General features: G+C 38.8%; 1 pseudogene; it reads right to left on the reverse strand.

The window, feature by feature from the left end:
- Window positions 1-15,357: 15,357 nt before the first annotated feature.
- On the reverse strand, window positions 15,358-16,150 carry LOC103107490 (large ribosomal subunit protein uL24-like; annotated as a pseudogene).
- Between the last annotated feature and the right edge of the window lie 3,910 nt (window positions 16,151-20,060).

A 20,060-nucleotide genomic window follows, 5' to 3' on the forward strand; every position in this document is an offset into this window, starting at 1 on the left:
CCACTGGAAACTGCAATAGTTCTCCTAAGGCCACAGACATGGCTTGACTATTATTTCTATATCTATATTTATGTAGATTTGCCTTTTTTTCCCCTGTGGTTCTGCCTTCTCTTCTTTTCTTTTTTTATTATTTTAAATTATTTTATTTATTTTAAAAAGGAGACATTAACAAAACCATAGGATAAGAGGGGTACAGCTCCACACAATTCCCACCACCAGGTCTCTATCCCATCCCCTCCCCTGATAGCTTTCCCATTCTCTATCCCTTTGGGAATATGGGCCCAAGGTCATTGTGGGATGCAGAAGGTGGAAGGTCTGGCTTCTGTAATTGTGTCCCTACTGAACATGGGCATTGACAGATTGATCCATAGTCCCAGCCTGCCTCTCTCTTTCCCTAGTAGGGTGGGTCTCTGGGGAACCAGAGCTCCAGGACACATTGGTGGGGTTGTCTGTCCAGAGAAGTCTGGTTGACATCATGTTAGCATCTGGAACCTGGTGGCTGAAAAGAGAGTTAACATACAAAGCCAAACAAATTGTTGAGCAATCATGGACATAAAGGCTGCAATAGTGCAGATTAAGTGTTGAGGGGTACTCACTGCAGACTGTTGTGTACTTTTGCTTTCAGGTATATATTTTGCCCTAGTTTATGGATACGTGTGTGACCTGGTCTATATCTAGGTTTTGGGACTTTGTTAGGAAGTGAACTGCCTGGAATGGAATTAGAATACTATGAAAGGAAAGGTGATGAGGGTGAAGTGTTGGCAATGCATGCCTGACGTCTCTGGACGCAGACTAAAGTGAAGCATGCTGAGGTGGTACTTGTTGCGTTCTTCTCTTCCTTTCTAAGTCACAGCTACACCTGCTACTACCTCAAATGTCCTTCCTTTTGCCCTCTTCTCTGATGGAGAGTAATTTGAGACCTAATATGACTTTGTTCTAAGAGGAAGTTTGAGAAGAGCTCATCATGATTTAGGAGTCAGGAAGGTTTGATCACCTCGGACCATACCTTACTTGCTCCTGAGCCTCTAGGTTTCAGTCTCCCTTCCAATTTTAAAAAAAATTTCATTTATTTATTAATGAGAGAGAATAGAAAAGAGAAACACGGGGGCTGGTTGGTAGCGCAGCGGGTTAAGCGCACATGGCGCAAAGTGCAAGGACCAGTGTAAGGATCCCCGTTCAAGCCCCCTGCTCCCCACCTACAGGGGGGGTCGATTCACAGGTGGTGAAGCAGGTCTGCAGGTGTCTGTCTTTATCTCCACATCTCTGTCTTCCCCTCCTCACTAGATTTCTCTCTGTCCTATCCAACAACAACAACAGCTACAAACAACAATAACAACCACAACAAGGGCAACAATAAGGGCAACAAATTGGGAAAAACAGTTTCCAGGAGCATTGGGTTCATAATGCTGGCACCGAGTCCCAGTGATAACCTTGGAGGCAAAAAAAAAAAAAAAAAGAGAATCACCAACTATGACACCATCTCCTCAGATAATAACTTGGGTCCACCTGCATATCAGATGTCAGGCTTAGGCAAAAACTAGTAAAGTCATGGGCCCCTTGGAATATACCTATAATAGACCTACTAGCTTTTTCCCATATGGAGACCCCAAATCTTCACCTGCAATATTCTTGCCTTTAGGTTCATAGATTAGTCAACAGTTTGTTCTGTTTTACATCTTAACTCTTTTTCAGCCACTAGGTTCCAGATGCTACCATGATCTGAACCTGACTTCCCTGGGCAGATGACCCCACCATGTGTGCTGGAGCCCCGCTTCCCTGGGGAAGCTCTGTCCCACTAGGGAGAGAGAAACAGGCTGGGAGTATCAATAGAGCTGCCAATGCCCATGTTCAGTGGGGAAGCAAGCACAGGAGCCAGATCTTCCACCTTCTACACCCCATAATGACCCTGGTTCCATATTCCCAGAGGGATAAAGAATAGGAAAGCTATCAATGGAGGGGATTGGATACAGAGTTCTGGTGGTGAGAATTGTGTGGAATTGAACCCCTCTTATCCTATGGTCTTGTCAGTATTTCCATTTTATAAATAAATATAAAAAAAAGAGAATCAGGGTATTACTCTTTCATATGCAGTGTTGATGGATTGAACTCAGGTACTCATTTTTGGGAATCCAACACTCTATCCACTATACCACATCCTGGGGCACCCCCTTCCCATATTTACCTGAATAAATGATCCCTGAAAACAGAAGCATAGGAAGATTAATTTGAATGTGCTTTTGACTTCCACTGTGGGTTAGACAGGCAAAGCAAGGGAGTTGGGTGGTAGCACAGCGGTTAAGTGCAGGTAGTGCAAAGCAAAAGGATTGGTGTCAGGATCCAGGCTGGAGCCCCTGGCTCCCCACCTGCAGGGGAATCACTTTACAGGCGGTGAAGCAGGTCTTCAGGTGTCTATCTTCCTCTTCCCCTCTCTGTCTTCCCCTCTTCTCTCCATTTCTCTCTGTCCTATCCAACAACGACGACATCAATAACAACAACAATAATAACTACAACAATAAAACAAGGGCAACAAAAAGGGAAAATGAATAAATAAATATTAAAAAAATAAAAAAATAAAGGCAAAGAAAGTAAGCATCTACTTTTTCCAAAAACAGAGGTGACGGTGTTTGACTATTTGACTCTAACAATGGGATCATATATATATTTTAAACAATTTATTTATTATTGAGAGGGATAGGAGAAGAGAGAGAAGGAGGGAGGGAGAGAGTACCCAGAGAGAGAACCAGATATCACTCTGGTACATGTGTTATCTTGGATTAAACTTAGGACCTCAAGCTTGAGAATCCAACACTTTATCCACTGTGCCATCTCCTGGACTACTCTGGACCATATTTTTACAAAGAGAGTGAGTTCAGGTGAGAAGTAGAGGTTGTGTGCTGTGTTTTGAATGGCAAGGGCGATAAAGGTGGGGAGATAAAAATAGTATTCTCCTTTTACGCTCTTGTTGTTGTGCAATAGTCTAATTATTTTATTGTGATACTACCATAAATTAGGAGCTGTATGAGTTATTTTTTTTGATACTTCTGAATTAAAGTTTTTTTTTTTCCATCTTCAAAATTTTGGTATATTCAAAGAAAATTTCTGTCTTATCCTCTGCATCCACCCGAAGTTTGGAATATAGAGAATCCATGTAGAAGACAATTTTGGATAATTTACAAATTCTTACAAGCAAAGATGTGCCATCCTTAAAATACAAATATGACATGACTTTTCCTGTAGAAAGGCCTAGTCAAACTTAAAATAACATTATTTGATAGATAAATGTAGCCACTTCTTGAACTGTCCACTAGGTGCTGCTGTTGCCCTTCTAATAACAAAGGTTGCAGGTTCCAGTGCATGTTTTCCAGAATATTATCATAGTTCTTGATAATAATCATGAAGTTTTCAGAGTGCTATTAGGTTTGTCCCATAGAAGGAATATGCAGGATTTACTTATGGAAATGTAGTTTTTAGCAATGAGCTAGTTCAAAATTCAGCCTTTTCAAAGTAAGGATTCCACCCCCTCATTATATTTATAATAATTATGTTTTTAGTGATACAAAAAGATCTATAAAACACAATTTTATTACATACTCAGTGACTGTGAAATTATTTCTCTTCAAACATAACAAAATCATCAGTCAGCAAACTGGGTCTAAAATGTGACGTTTTAAGAAAGCTATATACTCTCTAATTTGCAAGTTCTTTTTTTTTTAAATTAAAACATTTCTAAAATGCACTAGCTATGATTGTTTTAAAAAATAATTGTTCTTTTTATGGATAGGAAATAAATTGAACCTCTGTGCTGGGAAATGCAGAAAACAAATCAGCATTCTTTATAAATAGATTTTACTGCTGGTTCAGAAATTACCTTATGTGCTTTTTAGATGATGGAAAAATGAAATCAACTTCTGTTTGCACTGTGTAGGCAGCACATTTGCTGTGTCACTTTCAAAAGGATTATGAAATGTTGAGAGGTCAGGATTCTCAAAATGGAGAATAATAAAAAGTGGCAAAATGTGAAATGAAAATCAAGCAAGCCTCATGGTTTAATAGATACACTGATGGAATTGAAGGAAAATTCTGGATGGGAAGCTGGCAGATCTGTGTTCTGACTTTGAGTCCTCCCTCCATGGCCACATGAAACCTGGCACTCAGTGAAGGCCTGACTGTCTGGGAGTCAGGCTGGTTGATATGGAGCAGGAAGGGAGGACCCTGGCCTGAGGTAATGGCCAAAGGTTTAGTGTTTATTCAGTGTTAAGTAGGCCATTAACATGCATCCATCCTGAGGGCAAAGTTGACACTGGAATTCAGGTTTTCCTTCCTTCCTTCCTTTCTTCCTTCCTTCCTTCCTTCCTTTCTTTCTTTCTTTCTTTCTTTCTTTCTTTCTTTCTTTCTTTCTTTCTTTCTTTCTTTCTTTCTTTTTTCTTTTACCAGAGCACAACTCAGCTCTGGTTCATGGTGGTGGAGGTGGTGGGGGAGGACTGAACCTAGGACTTTGGAGCTTCAGGCATTAGAGTTTCTTTGCATAACTATTATGCTATCTACCCCCACCTCAGAATTCAGATAAAAAATCTGAAAAATCTGGCAGAATCTGAGACTTAATACTAAGGAGCAGGAGTCTCAAGCATCCTGCAGAACCTAAGGAGATGTGCTGTACAAGTACTGACAGGTTAACAGCACTGAGGTGTTTAGTTATATTTAACAAATATTTTTTGATTGTCTAAGTTAGACAGAAGGTCCCCATAGAAGCAGAGACAAAAATCATCAGATGTGAGCTAGAAATTATAGGCCCAAAGCTTATGATTTGAGTAGGAAGAAGAAACAGTGATTCAGGATAGTAGGTGACTACAACTTAAGTAGATTTCTGAGAGGAGAGAGAGAGAGAGAGAGAGAGAAGGAGACTCTTCATGTGTTAAGACTCCTCTAGCTGCTGCACTTGTGAACACATGCTAAGCACTTTATATATGTTAGTTAGTACATGAGACCTTGGTATTGACTACTCTTGTTAATTCCAATTTGGCCAAGGAAATAAATTTAAGAGATTTACTCAAGACTGCACAATTAGGAAGTGACATATTGGAATTTGAATCCAAGTTCATCTGATTTCAAGATCTAATAACTATTCTCCTATAATACTTTTAAGTCCTTGAGAATGCAAATGTTCTTTAAAAATTTCACTTATTTTTCTCAGTTACCACTTTATTAATCTGTGAATAGGGAGTGATAGTATAACTAAGGAACTCTTAGGAATCTTTGATATTTGTGATGAAATAAAGAACACATCTGTGCTATTGTCAGTAGGTAAGCATCACTGAAGGATTCTATGTACCAGCTCCACAAGATGCAGAAGATATTATCTGTTAGATTGGAAGGAAGAGAAACTTCACAGCTCCCATCTACACTTTCCTACTCACTTCATCTCTAAGTAGACAACCTGCTGTGATTGTTTATATAGAAGTTTAGGGATCATTCTGAAGTCACAGGTGTGAAATGGGACTTTCCTAACTCCACCTAAAGATTTATGAGCAAGCTGAAAAGTTAAGATAGCTAAGACAGTTGAGTCGCCTGGAAGTGTTTGATGATTTCTCTTTTTGGTGGGCTTCTTATGTTCCCCGAGACTCTGGAGAAGACATGTCTTTGCACTGACCCTTTGCTAGCAGTCTTTGTGTTCACTTTTCCTCCATCAAATACACAACCAAATGTAAATGAGAATAAACAAAACAAAGGCATGGCAAGTTTCTCTAATTTCACCAGACCTCTGTCTGACTACTTTCCTTGTCCTCTTCTCTGGAAGGTATTCTCTTATTGCAGTGACCAGATCTAGGCTTAGATTTGGGCTTGGGGAGCAGGCGGAATGGTGCTTTGCCTTCTTTGGCACTAGACCAAGTTTTAACAAAGTTCTTTTGGCATAAGCTCAGCTCAGTAGACTTCTTTCTGTAGTTGAAGAAAACTCTCTGGGCTGTAATAAAGTTCTGTTTTATAATGTTTTGGTTTCTGTACACACATACTCCCTTCCCCCTCACACACCCACATTTCTTAGGGACATTGTGGGAAGACTTATTTCCTGACTAAAGACTATCTTAATCACCTCCATTATTACAAATTTTATTTCTCTTGCATGACTGAAACCTATACGGAAAGTCAGGAAGCAAATAGAGTGAGAGAACTACATTATGAGGCAAATCATTTAGAGTCTTCTTAAAGATAGTGATTGCCTTAAAAAAAATAGTGATTGCCTTTACTGCATTCCTCCTTGTTCATCATGTTCTATTTTTATATAAAAGTGATGCTTTGGTCTGCTGCAAACTTACTGTTTGCTTAGTAGAGAATTTGATCATTAACTGTAGGACTATTGGGAACTATCCAAAAAATCCCAATATTTGGATACATGTTCTGGGCAAGCTATTAATATTTATTGAACATGTGCTTTATGCCTAGTACAATGTTACATACTGGACATACGGAAAAACTTTAGATGGTAAATGGATATTATTTAAGTCTATAATTATAACTGATAGGTAGTTATAAAGGGCTGGGGAGATAGCATCATGATTATACAGAAGAATTTTTTGTTTTATCTGTAGATTTTTAAAAATTTATCTAATTTTTATTTATAAAATGGAAATATTAACAAGATCATAGGGTAAGAGGGGTACATCTTCCTTGGGTGGAAGGTAGAGTATGTTATTCAACCTCCCTTTGGAGAATGGAACAGTCCCTACCATTGTTGATAAGCATTAAAGGGCAAGGTCCTATAGGGGCCCAGGGAGGGGTCCATTATGTTGTTCCTGATGGAGATGACCAGTGACAGTGGTGAGAGGGATCTGTTAAGGTCTAGGCCTGTCATGTCTGTGTGGGAATCCCAGGACTCCCTGACTAGAGCCCCAGGTGATGGGTGGCCTGGTAGTGACTAAAGAGTCATCATTAAAGTATGTCAGTCCCTTGCCCTTATTTATCTTTCATAGTCCTTACTTTGTCTGACAAGGTTAGCTTTGGAGTGATTGAGGGTAGTGTAATAGGAAGTAGGTGAAGAGGGTTTCTAGGACTAAGTAGAAACCGCTTCATTAGGTACTTTAAGGCGTCTTTTTAGGTCTTTCTACCTGCTTACTGCATTTATTGATTCACTGAGAACTATTGTGTACTTTTGCTTTCAGACATATATTTTACCCTAATTTATGGATACATGTGTACATAGGCCCTATCTCATGGGCCCTGGTCTATATCTAGGTTTTGAGATTTTGTTAGGAAGTTAACACCAGCTGAAATGAAATTAAGGAGTCCTAAAAGCTAGGAAAGTTCTCACCAGAGTAATAAAGCTGAGGGTTGACATCCCAGGTCTGACGTCTCTGGAAGTGAAACACGCTGAGGTGGTACTGGTTGCATTCATTAGGCTGGGAGCAGCAGATGCAGTATCAGTTGTTATGAACTTAGGGGAGCATGCAAGGAAGTGAGCCCCACCCTAGAGGTTCCAGAACTGGGAGAAATATGGGATTTATAGAGAAAGGGGAAGGTTCTTGCTGTCTTGGGGTTTAAAAAGGCAAGAGATAGTTATTGTTATAATCAAGTTATTTGGCAATTCGGTTGACTTTGAAGATCCCTTTGTTAGGATTTACTGTATCATACAAGACCTCACCATAATTTATATCCTTTATGTTATTTACATATATTTGTATCTTTTAAAAAATTTTTTTTTATTTATTAATGAGAAAGATAGGAAGAGAGAGAAAGAACCAGACATCACTCTGGCACATGTGCTGCCAGGGATCGAACTCAGGACCTCCTGCTTGAGAGTCCAAAGCTTTTCCACTGTGCCACCTCCTGGCCCACATATATTTATATCTATAAAGGAACACCACCAGTTGCTTCTGTTCTTCCTGCTCTAAGTTTTTAGGAGATTTAATATTTCAAAGAGCCAGTCATTATTATGAATTAATGAAATGTATTAACAATTTGAGCCCACTGTTAAAAATCAATCTTATTACCAATTTGCAGTCTTAAGTGCTTAGATTGAAAGAATACATACTTAGAGCTATGGTCTATGCATCGAAAAGTTTGAGACATTTAATCTATTTTCCCCTCTCATATTAATTAAATAGTGATTAGTGAGACTGTAAGTTAATAAGAGTGTACATCAACACCATTCCCACCACTGAAAGTCTTTGTCCTCCCTCCCGTCCCCAGTGAAACTGAACATCTACTCTCATCCTCCACCCAGAAATTTTTACTTTGGTGCCATACTCCAAACTCAGAGTCTGCTTTGAGTTTCCCTTTCATAAAGAAGAATTTCATACCTGTTGCTCTGATCTCCTTCGAGTAATTTCCAGCACCACTATAAGCCAGACCTGAGCAATGATTTGATTAAAATATAAAAAGACATATTAATAGTCGGGCGGTAGCACAGCGGTCTAAGTGCAGGTGGTGCAAAGCACAAGGACCTGCATAAGGATCCCTGATCGAACCCCCGGCTCCCCACCTGCAGGGGAGTCGCTTCACAGGCGGTGAAGCAGGTCTGCAGGTGTCTCTCTTTCTCTCCTCCTCTCTGTCTTCCCTTCCTCTCTCCATTTCTCTCTGTCCTATCCAACAACAACGACATCAATCATAACTACAACAATAAAACAACAAGGGCAACAAAAGGAAATAAATAATAAATAAATATTAAAAATATTTAAAAAAGACATATTAATGTATACATTTAAAGTTATCTAACATATATAATATGTATCAAGTATAATAACTTTATAATATGATGTATTGTACCAACATAAAAGACTCTGGGATGGGGGGAAAGTTCAAGTCCTGGAACATGATGGCAGAGGACCTAGTGTGAACTGAATTGTTATTATGTGGAAAACTGGGAAATATCATGTATGCACAAACTATTATATTTTACTGTCAACCATTAATCCTCCAGTAAAGAAATAAAAAATAAATATATAGTAAATTCATATATGATATAACCTCACAATAATAATTATAGCTTTCCACTACTTTTATTTTAGAGATGATAAAATCCAGGATTAGATAAAACTAGTACAGATAGGAAAGGATGCTGGGTTTTGCAGCAACACTAACTCTGAACCTTAACATTTATGTTGTCTTTTCACTAGTATAATTTGCTCTGTAATTCTTCAAAGTCTTTTTTTTTTTGAACTGTAGATTTTGCAGGAGGATCTGCCACTGTAAGCTTTGTGGTAAAAATGAGGATTAGGAGTTTGGGGAGACACATAGTACTTGGTGGGGAAAGGTTTTAGATAAACACTTTATAACTTGGAGAGCACCAAAAAGACTGTTTTCTGGTTTACTGTTCTATTGGCTCTTTCATATTAGTTCAACTGTTGCATGAGTCTCCTTTCTGGATTCAAGTAATAAAAAAATTTTTTTAAATGAAAATTTAAAAAGAAGAGAAGAGGAGAAAAAGCACAAGCATTGAAAACTCTTGATTTCAACTCTTGATTTCATACTTAGACCTTGGTTTTATTTGAAGGAGACAGAATTGAACTTGGTAATCTTTTAAAAAAATTTTATTATCTTTATTTATTTATTGGATAGAGTCAGCCAGAAATCGAGAGGGAAGGGGATGATAGAGAGGGAGAGAGACAGAGAGAGACCTGCAGCACTTCACCCTCGCAAAGTTTTCCCCTTGTAGGTGGGGGCTGGGGACTCCAACCTTGGTCCTTGTGCATTGTAACATGTATTCTCAAACAGGTGTGCCTCTACCCAGCCCTGATTTTGGTAATCTCTAAGCAAATCCTATAATGTGAAATAATCACTAATCCATGAGTTAGGGGTTGGGTGGGAATTTAACAAAGTTCCCAGATTAGTCAATTTGTATAGTTTAGAGGAAATGGGCACAAGCCTGCTTGGTTTTTATTTTATTTTTAAATTTTTATTATATTTATTTATTGGATCAAGACAGTCAGAAATCTAGAGGGAATGGAGAGATAGGGAGAGAGAGAGAGAGATACCTGCAACCCTGCTTCACCACTTGTGAAGCTTTCCCCCTGCAGGTGGGGACTGGGGGCTTGAACCTGGGTCCTTGAACATTGTAATGTGTGCACTTAACCAGGCGCGCCACCACCTGACCAACCTGCTTGTTTTTTGACAGGGACAAGAGATAATACTAGGGACACTGAGCCTGAGCAGACCACAGTAAAGTGCCAGGTAGGTGGAGAATTGGTCACATTTGGGTTGGCCAAATGTGACCAATTCATCAACCCCTGTTTTCTTCAAATGCTGCCCATTCTTGCCTGAATTAAGCAGAACTCTGAGAAGAACTACCTGGAGTGTGAGCTGCCTTCACTAATCAATATCAGGGGTGATTGGTATGCGCTGAGGGGGCAATTTGACTAGCTTTCTTGATCCATACCAGAAAACTTGCTTTTGAAGTGGTCTGGAAAACCCCCAGTGAGATGTGCTTCATGGTACTGGTATGACTTTTAAAGACAAAAGATTCTGTTTTTCATCAGCTCTTTATTTTACCTCTCAGTATCTTTGTATCACCTACTGCCAATGGCTCTGGTTATGCTGTAACATTAGTGTAGCTGAAACTGAAGAACTGAAAAGGATCCCCAGGCCCTTCTGATTCCAGTCTGGGCTGGGAAAAGCCTTATGGATGTCCTGATGCTTGAGCACAGGTAGACTGGAGCTCTGTGGCGATCCTTTTAACATAAGGCTGGACGTTCTTTATTGTTTTCCCAGACACAGGAATTGGCAGAGCTTGAAAAAGAATCATGGGCAGGAAGTTCATTTTCTTTATTGCTACCTCCCCAGTCATAAAACGAAAAGCTTTTTGCCTAAATCATGTTTGCTATCTCATGGGAGTAGGAGATCATTTCCTTCAGAGTTTTTCCCAGTTGGTGTTTAGTCCTAGGGATGTGACAATTTTAATTGTCTGTTTGAATTTGAAGAACTTTCTAATTGGTCACTCCCTTCTTTGCCCCTCTCAGGTTTCTGATTTTATGTCTCTTGTGCCTGGCTCCTTCCCACCACCTAAATCTCAGATGTGAGAAAGTAAAACCCTTTCATTGTGAACTTCCTCATCTTTTACTGAATTAGACTTTTCATTCATTTATCATGCTAGTTTTAATTTCATTATTTCAAAAGAATCTATTTGAGTTTCGGCTCTATCTTTAGGATAGCTTTCATACTGTATTTCCTCACTTGTCCCTCTGCCCATTAGTTGCCTCTCCTTATAAGCATCCCAGTTTTATAGACTAGGAATTATGCACATGATTTCAGGACCCAGGATTATTTAACTCCTGTAAACAAGCACAGTGTGGAACTTCTTATATCTGGTGACCTGTGTAACAAAAATTTTTGAGATGCCAACTGCACTTTGAATGAGGACTTCAATGAAGGTTTTTCTAATTTTGAAGATTTAAAAACACATTACCTGACACTATTGAATTCAGTCTGCATCTGAAATAGTGCTATGAAATAGTGTCAGAAACCTGGCTATCTACAGCAAACAGTGTAAGAAACCCTTTGTGTGACCTCAAACCACTTCATTTTTTCTTCATATGTAAAATGTAAATACTCTTGTCTACTTCACTTAATTCACAGGGGGACTGTATTTAATTATGTACAGTGAAGTTAATTGAAAAGCATAAAACCCTATGATTAGATACATTACCTGTCATTTGCAAGCTTTTTTTTTTGGTCCTGGGGTCTGTGGAGAAAGTTTCTTTTGATCAAAGGAGATCTCTTTAAAGGCTCTCTGGGTCTGTCCTTTTTGGTCACTCCTACTCCACTCCACCGCACATCCCCAGGGATTCTATTCATTGCTTTTCATCTACTTCTTCATTCTTTCTCCTTGATGTTTTCTTTCAGTATTTAAATGTAAACCTTTCATTTAGAAAAATATCATCTTCCATGGTCTGGGAGGTGGTGCAGTGGATAAAGCATCGGACTCTCAAGCATGAGGTCCTGAGTTCAATCCCCAGCGGCACATGTACCAGAGTGATGTCTGGCTTTTTCTCTCTCCTATGGTTCTCATTAATAAATAAATAAATAAAATCTTTAAAAAAAAAGAGAAAAATATCATCTTCCATCATGGAGAGACCTTTCCCTTGACAGTCACTGACTGCATGCCTCTCCAGCAGCCAAGCCATCTGTCCTTCAAGACTATTTCACATTCCTGTCTCCTATTCCTTATTTTTCTCTAGCTTTTTATCCAGACAACTTGGCATTCATTTTCACAAGTCCATTAAAATACTTTTGCTAAGATCACTGTTTCATCTTTATACAATTTATTTTTAGAAGTTTTATTTATTTATTTAGAGAGAGGCTAGTGCATTGTGCAGGCATATGTAATGTTGGGGATCAAACCTAGGTCCTCCTGTTTGCAAGTCCTCTAACCTATGTCGCCAAAATATACATCTGTATGATGAATCTTACCTGGTCAACTGCTTTTTGAAATTTTCACTTGAATTTTCATAGACATCCCTAAAATCAGAACACAGAACTCAGAAATTTTAAGTTCTACCTCCAAATCTATATATCCTAAATCTATTCCTTTCTTCCTGTTAACTTCATTTCCAACCTTCTCACTCTTCATTAAATTATTTTCATTTACCTACTGGTTTCTGCTAGAAATATGGAGTAATCATGCATCTCACCATCCTTCTAACATAAACATTTGCAATCAAGTCCTATTATTTTACCTCTTAAAAATATCCTAAAGCAATCTTCTCCTGTAATCTTCTCTGCTGTCTCCCACCTGGTATGCAAATAAAAATTCCTCCTTCAAACTTTGTGTTCCTCTAATACTTCTTTATAGAACATCCAAGGAGGCCCTCTATTTATTTAGTCATCTTTATTTTTATTAATTATTTTAATATTGTTTTACAAAATTATAAGATAACAGGAATATAATTCTTCACTGTTCCCACCACCAGAGGTCTGAATTCCCATTCCCTCTATTGAAAGCTACAGCAGTTCTCTTAAGGTTGAAGAAATGGGTTAACTATTGATTTTATAACTATTTGTCTATATTTACATATATTTGCCCATTTATTTTATAACTATTTGTCTATATTTATATATATATTTGCCCATTTATTTTCTGTGGTCCTATCTTTCTTTCCAAGTCACACATACACCTATTACTATTTACTATTTTTTATTACAGTTTTTCCTCTTCTCTCTCTGGGTCCTGATGAAATTGGAGTTCAGAGCTCTCTGGTTATCTCCCCTTTATCATTTCTCCCCCACTGGGAGTATGACCCAAAATTCTTTTTGGGGTACAGAAGGTGGGAGTTCTGGCTTCTGTAATTGCTTCTCTGCTGGACATGGAGATCCTTTATTTTTATTTTTTTTTTAAAGATTTTATTTATTTTTGAGAAAGATAGGAGGAGAGAGAGAGAACCAGACATCACTCTGGCTCATGTGCTGCCGGGGATCAAACCCGGGACCTCATGCTTGAAAGTCCATTACCACTGCGCCACCTCCTGGACCACAGAGACCCTTTATTTTTAATTAAAGATTTTTTTGGTTCCAGGATTTTGCTGGAACTTTGTGCCTGCTATTTACACTGCTCACAGGTTTTTTTTTTCCTTCTCTCTCTCTCTCTGTCTCCATCTCTCTCTCTTCAGATATAGGCTAAAATAGAGAAGTAGAGAGATAGAGAAGAAATACTAAGGCACAGCTCCACCACTTGTGAAACTCTCCCTTTGCATAGTGCTTCCTGCAGTACCAGTGACTTGAACCTTCATATTTGGCAAAGTGTGCATTCTTCTGGGTGACCTTTTTTTCCCCTGGGAGAGCCTATAAGGTTTTCAGGTAGATCAAACTTCTTATCTATTTAGAATAATAGATAGTGTTTTCCTGCCCACAATGTAATTCTGCAGGAATGCAAATTAAGTATGCAAGGACTAGGCTTGCCTTGTTTCATTTTTCTTTTTTTAAATCTATCTCATATTAATTAAATAGTGATTTATATGACTGCAAATTGATAGGAGTGTACATAAACACCATTCCATTTGTTTATTTTTTCTTACCCTGAACCTAGCCTTAGTATTTTATACCTCACAAGCATTTAAGAGATTGACCTAGCTCTTGTCTACATTCTTAGCCTCACTTCACAGGCTAGTATTCATCTGTCTTTTTTTTTTTTTTTTAAATTTCTTTACTGGGGAATTAATGTTTTACATTTGACAGTAAATACAATAGTTTGTACATGCATAAAATTACCTAGTTTTCCATAACAATACAGCCCCCACTAAGTCCTCTGTCATCCTTCTTGGACCTGTATTCTCCCATTCACCCACCCCAGAGTCTTTTACTTTGGTGCAATACACCAATTCCAGTTCAGGTTCTACTTGTGTTTTCTCTTCTGATCTTGTTTTTCAATTTCTGCCTGAGAGTGAGATCATCCCATATTCATCCTTCTGTTTCTGACTTATTTCACTTAACATGAATTTTTCAAACTTCATCCAAGATTGGCTGAAAACAGTGAAGTTATCATTTTTTTTTATAGCTGAATAAGTATTCCATTGTGTATATATACCACAACTTGCTCAGCCACTCATCTGTTGTTGGACACCTGAGTTGCTTCCAGGTTTTGGCTATTACAAATTGTGCTGCTAAGAACATATGTGTACACAGGTCTTTTTGGATGGGTATGATGGGTTCCTTAGGATATATCCCCAGGAGAGGAATTGCAGGGTCATAGGGTAGGTCCATTTCTAGCCTTCTGAAAGTTCTCCAGACTGTTCTCCACAGAGGTTGGACAAATTGACATTTCCACCAGCAGTGCAGGAGGGTTCCTTTGACCCCACACCCTCTCCAGCATTTGCTGCTATTACCATTTCTGATGTATAACATTCTTACAGGAGAGAAGTGGTATCCAATTATTGTCTTGATTTGCATTTCTCTGACAGAGACTTGGAGCATTCTTTCATGTGTTTCTCAGGCTTTTGGATTTCTTCTGTGGTGGATATTCTGTCCATGTCCTTCCCCCATTTTGGATGGGATTATTTGTTTTCTTGTTGTTGAGTCTGGCAAGCTCTTTATATATGTTGCTTATTAAACTCTTATCTGATGTATGGCATGTAAAGATCTTCTCCCGTTCTGTGAGGGTAGTGGTTTCTTTAGCTGTGCAGAAACTTTTTAATTTGATGTAGTCCCATAGGTTTATGCTTGCCTTAGTCTTCTTTGTAATTGGATTCATTTCATTGAAGATGCCTTTAAAATTTATATGGAGATTTTCAATTTATTCTACTCGTCTGCATATCTATTTTTGTTCCAGTACCAAACAGTTTTGATTACAGTAGCTCTGTAGTATAGCTTGAGGTCAGGTAGTGTAATGACTTTTGTCTTCTTCTTTTTTCTTAAGATTGATTTGGCAATACTAGGGATTTTTTGGTTCCAGATAAATTTTTGTAATTTTCATTCTATTCCTTTAAAGAAGTTCATTGGTTCTTTTATGAGGATGGCATTAAATTTGTGTATGGCTTTGGGCAGGGTGGTCATTTTTTTTTTTTTTCATTTAGCAGTTTTTAATGAAAGTCGCATATAAAATGATTTCATTCCTGCGTCTTCTCAATGGTTTCTTCCTTATATTTGCCCTTCCTTCTCCTTTCCTACTTGGTGAGACTTGGCTTTATGTTCAAGGATCTTCTTGCGGTCTTTGTTGAGTTTTAGTCTAGTAATAACCACCTTGCTGGGGTGGATGCCTACATGGACGATCATGCCATTTGCCTTCTTTCGCTGCACTCACTCAATGTAGATGACGTATTTCTTCCTGTAAACACAGACTACTTTGCCGATCTGCTGTCCTTTGTAGTGCTCTCGAACAGCCTGGACTTCATCATCCTTTCGGATGGTCATGGAGCAAATGTACTTCTGTCTCAACTCTTTAGAGAGAGGGGAAGACATAATCTGGCGAATGTGGGAAGGCACATTGAAATGCCTCTTACGATTCTTGCTCCAGTCAGAAGTCACGAAGGGGTTGAACTTCATTTTGACCGCTGAAGCTCTGGCGATGGCTGCAAAAGGGAAGAGCTCTGTAGCCATTTTGACGATGTTAATTCTTCCAATTTATGATCATGGGATATGTCTTTCTTTCTCTCTCTCTCTCTCTCTCTCTCTCCCTCCCTCCCTCTCTTTCTTTCTTTCTTTCTTTCTTTCTTTCTTTCTTTCTTTCTTTCTTTCTTTCTTTCTCCTTTCTCTCTCTCTTCATGCTTTGCATTTCCTCTTGGTTTAATCTGGGGAGGTATTTCTTCCTTTTTGTTATTGATTTAATAATGATCAAAAAAGAAAGGTAGATACCTGCAGACCTGTTTCACTGCTCATGAAGGTCCCCCCTGCAGGTGAGGAGTGGGAGATTTAACCCAGGTTCTTGCACATGGTAACATGTGTACTTAACTGGGTGCACCACCCCCTTGGCCTGCAAGACTGTCACTTTTTAAAAAAATTATTTATAAAATGGAAACACTGACAAGACCATAGGATAAGAGGGGTACAGTTCCACACATTTTTCACCACCAGAACTCTATCCCATTCCCTCTTCTAATAGCATTCCTATTCTTTAACCCTCTCGAATATGGATTCAGGGTCATGTAGGGGTGCAGAAGGTGGAAGGTCTGGCTTCTGTAATTGCTCCCCTGCTGAACATGGGTGTTGACAGGTCGGTTCATATTCCCATCCTCTCGCTCTCCTTCCCTAGTGGGGTGGAGCTCTGGGGAAGTGGGACACCAAGGCTTCTTGGTGGGGTCATCTACCCTGGGAAGTCTGGCTGGCGTCATAGTACCATCTGGAACCTGATGACTGGAAAAGAGTTAAGATAGAAAGCAGAGCAAATTGTTGACTAATCATGAACCTAAAGGCTGGAGTATTGCAGATGAAGATTAGGGGTCTCTGTTTTGGAAATAGCTAGTAGGTCTATTTTAGGTATATTCCAAGGGGCCCATGACCCAACTAGTTTTTGCCTGTGCCTGACATCTAATATGCAGGTGGCCTAAGTCATTGTCTGCAGGGATGGTGTCATAGTTGGAGACTGTCACTTTTAAAATGATTGCATGGCATTTTCAAAGGTGTTAAGTGATATTCATTATTGTTTTTATTTGCATTTCTTTGATCATCATTGATTTTGGGGTATTTTTTCATATCTGTTGGCCATCTGGATCTCTTCTTTGGAGAAGATTCTGCTCATATCTTCCCTTCCATTTTTCAATGGAATTCATGCATTAGCAAAGACAGAAATACCACGTATTGGAGAGACTGTGTATGTGGGGGGAAGGATCTCTCCTACATTACTGGTGGGAATGTAAATTGGTCCAAGTCTTAGGGAAACGGTCTGTAGCTTTATCAGAACTCTAGTAATGGACCTACCTTATGACCTAGACATCCCTAGGTCTTACAGATTTCTCTAGGGAAAACAAAAACACTTATTTGAAAAGGCATGCACACTGATGTTCACAGAAGTGCAGTATGTAATAGCCCACACTTGGAAGCAACCCAGATACCCAACAACAGATGAATAGCTAAGAAAGTTGCGCTATATATACACAATGGAGTACTGTACAGATGTCAGAATGATGAAGTTATCTTCTTTGCAATACTGTGGTGAAAACTTAAAGGTATCATGTTGACTGAGATAATCCAGAAAGAGAAAGACCAATACTAAATGATATAACTTACAAGTGGAATTCAAAGACCAGTAAGGGAGGACACAAGGTGATACTTGGATTGGGTGTGGTTTATTGCACCAAAGCAAAGGGTTTTGGGGAAGGAGGTTAAGGGACAGGATGAAGGGACATTTGGGTCCTGGTATGTTTCCTAGAAACCAGTCAAAGAGAGATGTGAGGTTATGCCTATGTGTTAAAGACTATAATGTAAACTACTAGTTCCCCCAGTAAAAAAAGAAACAAAAATAATATTTTTGATGAGGCATAACATAGTAAATTTAGATACAGCCAAATAAAATATTACATTGTGGGAGTCGGGCGGTAGCGCAGCAGGCTAAGTGCACGTGGCACAAAGCGCAAGGACCGGCATAAGGATCCCGGTTTGAGCCCCCTGGCTTCCCACCTGCAGGGGAGTTGCTTCACAGGTGGTGAAGCAGGTCTGTAGGTGTCTATCTTTCTCTCTCCCTCTCTGTCTTCCCCTCCTCTCTCCATTTTTCTCTGTTCTGTCTAACAACGACAACATCAATAAACACAACAACAACTAAAAAAAATGGATAAATGTATAGCAGTGAGACACAGTCATTTTGGGTTCTCCTGTGTTGATCCATGATTGTAGCGTGCATTGTAGAAAGTGCAGCTGGAATATCTATTTCTTAATAAAGTTAGATTTCAGTTTTGTTGTAAGTCAGTTTTTTCAGTGTTGTTGCAAACACTTCAGATATTACAGATTCAGCTGGTTGGCTTGTAGTTCCTGGGCCTAAAATAATAACAATATTGGGAATTTCTAGCATGATACCAAGGACATGAAAAGAACATTAGATCAATGGAGTGAGGAATGGTTTGTTATTGTGATATGAAAGAAAACCCCTTACTTATCTCTCAAGGTAAGATGTTATACATGCCTGTTTTACTTGTGAAATATTTTGTTGTCTCTATTGTCATGTATCTCATGGTATTCTAGTACTAATGCAATATAATTAATTTAACTGATGAGTGGAGTTATTATTATTATTTATTTTATATATTTTTCTTTATTCTTGGATAGAGACAGAGAAAAATTGAGAAGGGAAGGGAGATAGGGAGAGAGGAAGAGAGACACCTGCAGCCCTGCTTCACCACTCATGAAACTTTCCCTCTGCAGGTGGGGACCAGGGGTTTGAACCTGGGTCCCTGTGCACTGTAATGTGAACATTTAGCCAGGCATGCCGCTGCCTGCCCCCACTGGTGAAGTTATTAAGCAAAAGCAAATGAAAAGTGTTGGCAGAGCTGTAACTTTAAGGTTCCTTGAGCATTTAGAACAACTGAGTGTATGCTAATTGGTTATAAGAGCAACGGGAAAGTAATGGAGATAATCTCACTAGCAAGATGATATTTGAGAACATTCAAAGGTGGTGAAGAAAACAATTCTGTCAATATCCCGGGAATTATGTTTTAGGGAACAAAGGAAAAGAGCAAAGTAAATAGGCCAAGAAGCATACCTATCACTTGCTGAAACAGAGCAGTGCTGGGGGTAGAGAAACTAGGAAAAGGCAGGTCAGAGAGTGGGGTGGGTCAGCTCTGTTAGGCTTGCTGGCCTTTATAAGTACTTTGCCTATTGTGGGTGAAAAATAGAATCTAGTAGGGTCGTGAACACAAATAAGAATTTACAAGAATGGAATTAAAACTCAATCTGTTAGAGCACCAATGTGCTTGCCTAAGGCCATGAAGGCCATAAAGGCCACTGGTTTAATCCCCAGCACCATCTATCTTATGCCAAAGCTCTCCTTCGGCATTATCTCTCACTCATATTAAATAAATATTTTTAAAGTGGTGTATCGAGGCCAGAAGATATCTCTCCAGATAGAACATACATCTTACTTTACTATAAAAATGGTGAATCAGGGAAAATAAAGTAGAGGTATAAGGAATAAAATTTCCTTCAAATCTTACCATTTCTTTATGTAAAAGACAGAAGCATTGATTTACTTCCTAATTACCTGTATTTTAATGCTATTAACACACTTTTCTTGATACTTGTCTTAATTTATTTGGATTGTATAACCAAAATATCATAAGCTGAGTGGCTTAAAAACTAGTGGACAGTTTGGCTGGAGGTATGGATTGAACTGCCAACATCCATGTCCAGCAGAGAAGCAATTGCAAACCAAAAACTCTCTTTTTGCACCTTGTAAAGAATTTTGGTCCATAGTCCCAGAGGGGTAGAAATGTTAGGGGAAGATGTCCAGAGGACTCTGAACTCCAATTCCATCAAGACCCAGAGAGAGAAGAGGAAAAAAAAAGAAAGGTATTTGGAAGTAGTAACAGGTGTAGGCTTGACTTAGAAAGGAAGAGAAGGCAGGAACATAGAAAAAAATTGGGCAAATGTATAAAAATATAGATAGGTATAGAAATTGTCAACCTATATCTGTGACCTTGAGAGGACTTCTGCAGTTT

Source organism: Erinaceus europaeus, chromosome 2 (assembly GCF_950295315.1).
Source record: "Erinaceus europaeus chromosome 2, mEriEur2.1, whole genome shotgun sequence".
Lineage (NCBI taxonomy): Eukaryota > Metazoa > Chordata > Mammalia > Eulipotyphla > Erinaceidae > Erinaceus > Erinaceus europaeus.